Source organism: Chiloscyllium plagiosum, unplaced genomic scaffold (assembly GCF_037043375.1).
Source record: "Chiloscyllium plagiosum isolate Xiang-an unplaced genomic scaffold, Cpla_swu_hap1 HiC_scaffold_27, whole genome shotgun sequence".
Classification (NCBI taxonomy): Eukaryota; Metazoa; Chordata; class Chondrichthyes; order Orectolobiformes; family Hemiscylliidae; genus Chiloscyllium; species Chiloscyllium plagiosum.
This window is the reverse complement of record NW_028270165.1, coordinates 14,280,874-14,284,689: the sequence shown is the minus strand read 5'-3', so window position 1 is coordinate 14,284,689 and position 3,816 is coordinate 14,280,874. Positions and strand designations below refer to the sequence as shown.

Sequence of the window (3,816 nt, the reverse complement as noted above, 5' to 3'; positions counted from 1 at the left end):
TGTAAATAACATTCGTTTGCTGCTTGTTTGTATCGGATATTTCAGGTTCATTAGCCGCTGTTCAAGTGTGTTGGTAGGTTTGTGGGCTACCATGATGGTGAGAGAGTTGAGTTGTCTGGACATCATTTAACAGATGTATTTAATGTAAGGTAATGTAGCTTGGGTTTCTGCACAAGTTGTTTCAGCTTGTGTCAATTTGTTGATGAGAAATCGGCAGACTGGGTTTATTGGGTCAGCAAAAGTGAGGACTGGAGATGCTGGAAGCCAGAGTTTAGATCAGAATGGTGCTGGAAAAGCACAGCTGGATAGACAGCAGGAAAATCGACGTTTCGGGCAAAAGCCCTTCATCAGGAATAGAGGCAGGACGCCTCCAGGGTGGAGAGATAAATTGGGGTGGGTGGTGTGCTGAGGCGAAGGTAGCAAAGAGTAAAACAGGTGAGTGGTGGTGGGGATGGAGGTGACAGGTCAGAGAGGAGGGTTTAGCGGATAGGTGGGAAGGGAGATTGACAGGTAGGACAGGTCATGAGGTCAGTGCTGAGCTGGAAGGTTGGAACTGTGGTAAGATGGGGGGAGGGGAAATGAGGAAACTGGTGAAGTCCACATTGATGCCCTGGGATTGAAGTGCTCTGAGGCGGAAGATGAGGCGTTCTTCCTCCAGGCGTCGGGTAGGGAGGGAGCGGCGGTGAAGGAGGCCCAGGACCTGCATGTCCTCGGGAGAGTGGGAGGGGTGTTGAAATGTTGAACCACGGGGCTTTGGGGTTGATTGGTGCGGGTGTCCCGGAGATGTGACTTGACCCTCCAGTCTCCCTAATGTTGTAGAGATCGCATCGGGAGCCATGGACACAAAAAAATGGCATTGGTGGATGTACAGGTGAAAGTCTTCTTCCCACCACGGCCCGTGTTCGATTCCCGGGCAGCGAAGCAATTTTCAGCGAAGAATCTGCCTCTTTGTCACGGTCAGACAGGGATTTACGGATCCGAACCACTCCCTGTGCGAAAATGTTCTTCCTAATGTCACTTTTACTTTTTTTCCGAATGTCTTGAAATCTCTGCCGATTTTTTGGGAAATTGAAAGGATTCTCATTCCTGCACATGAGGCTGAAATGATTTAATTTCTAACGTAAAGGACTGCGGATGCTGAGAATCCGAGATAGAAAGAGGAACTGCTGGAGAAACTCAGCAGGTTTGGCGGTACCTGTGGGAGAAAACAGAATTCTGAAATATTGTCTCTGATTCTCTTTCCACCGATGGTGCCTGACCTGCTGAGTTGCTCCTGCAATTTCTGTTTTTGCTTTTAACTGAAAGTTCATTTCATCTTTCGTGATGAAACAACCAAACGCTCCATGTGCAGATATTTAACCCTTTCGAAACCAGTGAAGTGATTGGATTCAAACAAACCTAGCTATAATTCACTCTTTCTCAGCTCCACAGGCAGACAGACCTGGGAAGTGATGCTGTCAGTGTGGTTCTGTATTCGTGGGCCGAGTGGTTCATGCGATGGACTTGAAATCCATTGCGGTTTCCCCACGCAGGTGTGAACCCTGCTGACTACAAAATGAGAAATGTCGTCAAAATGGAAGGGAGACTGTTCCCCAGTTTCTTCTTTAAGATTCAAATCAGTGGAAGGTGAAAGATATTTCACTCACATTGGGACTGGTCGGGAATCTGCAACACACTGCCTGTCAGGGTGGTACAAGCACAGAGCTGCTTTTGAGGCAATGAGTCAAGTATTTGGAAATGAGAGTAGAACAGTGAGGGGCGTGAAGTAGTGAAAGATACTGCTTCACAAAGTTGGGACTATGGAAGGGAAGCAGTGACGGTGATTATCTTTGGTTGTTCACCTTGTGAATGTTCCCATTGCTGCGCATGTCCGTGTTAAGGTCAGAATTCTGCAGCATGGCGGTTTCAGGTGCGCACAGGGCCGGGGGCGCAATGGATGACGCATCTGACTCCAGCTACCTGTTTGCAATGCAGCTCACAGCTTCTTCACACATCCCAATTAATCTTTCTCATTGTCCTGAAGCCGGTTTGAATTCCTGATCTGCAGGAACGAGACTCTTTTCACTGTCTCGCGTCAGTAAGTGTCCCTGAGAACATCAGCGACAAGTCACAGCGCTGTCAGTGGAGGGAAGCTGAAAGAGCCCCACACGCTGTTCATGCACACATTTCACTTTCCCCAACTCACCGCCCCAACCAATGCTCCTGGGAGTGGAAAGGAAACAAACACCAAAACCCAGGCTCATATTTGTGAATCTTCCGAAAATAAGAAAACTTCATCCCTTCGTATCTTCCATCCTGGGATGACAGGGGTGATTGTAAATTGCTGTCCAGTCAGTGTCGATTCGTTTTGGCTGAAAATATCTTCCTTATCTCATCCCAGCATTTCTTGCCACAGAGAACTGTACGGCAGAGTTCATGTTTTTATTTACTTGAATGGTATTTTGTAAATAACATTCGTTTGCTGCTTGTTTGTATCGGATATTTCAGGTTCATTAGCCGCTGTTCAAGTGTGTTGGTAGGTTTGTGGGCTACCATGATGGTGAGAGAGTTGAGTTGTCTGGACATCATTTAACAGATGTATTTAATGTAAGGTAATGTAGCTTGGGTTTCTGCACAAGTTGTTTCAGCTTGTGTCAATTTGTTGATGAGAAATCGGCAGACTGGGTTTATTGGGTCAGCAAAAGTGAGCACTGGAGATGCTGGAAGCCAGAGTTTAGATCAGAATGGTGCTGGAAAAGCACAGCTGGATAGACAGCAGGAAAATCGACGTTTCGGGCAAAAGCCCTTCATCAGGAATAGAGGCAGGACGCCTCCAGGGTGGAGAGATAAATTGGGGTGGGTGGTGTGCTGAGGCGAAGGTAGCAAAGAGTAAAACAGGTGAGTGGTGGTGGGGATGGAGGTGACAGGTCAGAGAGGAGGGTTTAGCGGATAGGTGGGAAGGGAGATTGACAGGTAGGACAGGTCATGAGGTCAGTGCTGAGCTGGAAGGTTGGAACTGTGGTAAGATGGGGGGAGGGGAAATGAGGAAACTGGTGAAGTCCACATTGATGCCCTGGGATTGAAGTGCTCTGAGGCGGAAGATGAGGCATTCTTCCTCCAGGCGTCGGGTAGGGAGGGAGCGGCGGTGAAGGAGGCCCAGGACCTGCATGTCCTCGGGAGAGTGGGAGGGGTGTTGAAATGTTGAACCACGGGGCTTTGGGGTTGATTGGTGCGGGTGTCCCGGAGATGTGACTTGACCCTCCAGTCTCCCTAATGTTGTAGAGATCGCATCGGGAGCCATGGACACAAAAAAATGGCATTGGTGGATGTACAGGTGAAAGTCTTCTTCCCACCACGGCCCGTGTTCGATTCCCGGGCAGCGAAGCAATTTTCAGTAGAGCATACGACGGTGCATCCGTGTCTCCCTGGTGGTCTAGTGGTTAGGATTCAGCGCTCTCACCGCTGCGGCCCGGGTTCGATTCCCGGCCAGGGAAACCATTTTCAGCGTGACTATTGGCTAACTATTCTTCCGAAATGCGCTGTACAGTTGTTTATTGATCTTCATAGTTCCTGGGTGCTGCAGTGTGTAGTGGCTCATTGGAATAGTGTCCTGATGCAGATTTGTTTGTATGTGTATGGATGATTGCTTCTGCAGTTAAGTTCTTGGTTCGCGTGCGTTGTTTTCCTGTAGAGGCTGTTTTGAATTTACCATTGACTGTTGGTTCCACTGTGACATCTAGAAATGGCACTTTGTTGTTGTTCTCCTCTTTTGTGAATTTTATGCCAGTAAGGATACTGTTGATGGTGTTGTCGGTTTCCTCTAATTTGTTTCATTTT

At 48.2% G+C, this 3,816-nt stretch overlaps 1 non-coding gene across 1 annotated transcript; it reads left to right on the top strand.

Moving 5' to 3' along the window:
• Positions 1-3,401: 3,401 nt before the first annotated feature.
• Positions 3,402-3,473, top strand: trnae-cuc (transfer RNA glutamic acid (anticodon CUC)). Its single transcript has one exon. It is a non-coding gene; the product is annotated as a tRNA-Glu (tRNA).
• The last annotated feature ends 343 nt before the right edge of the window (positions 3,474-3,816 follow it).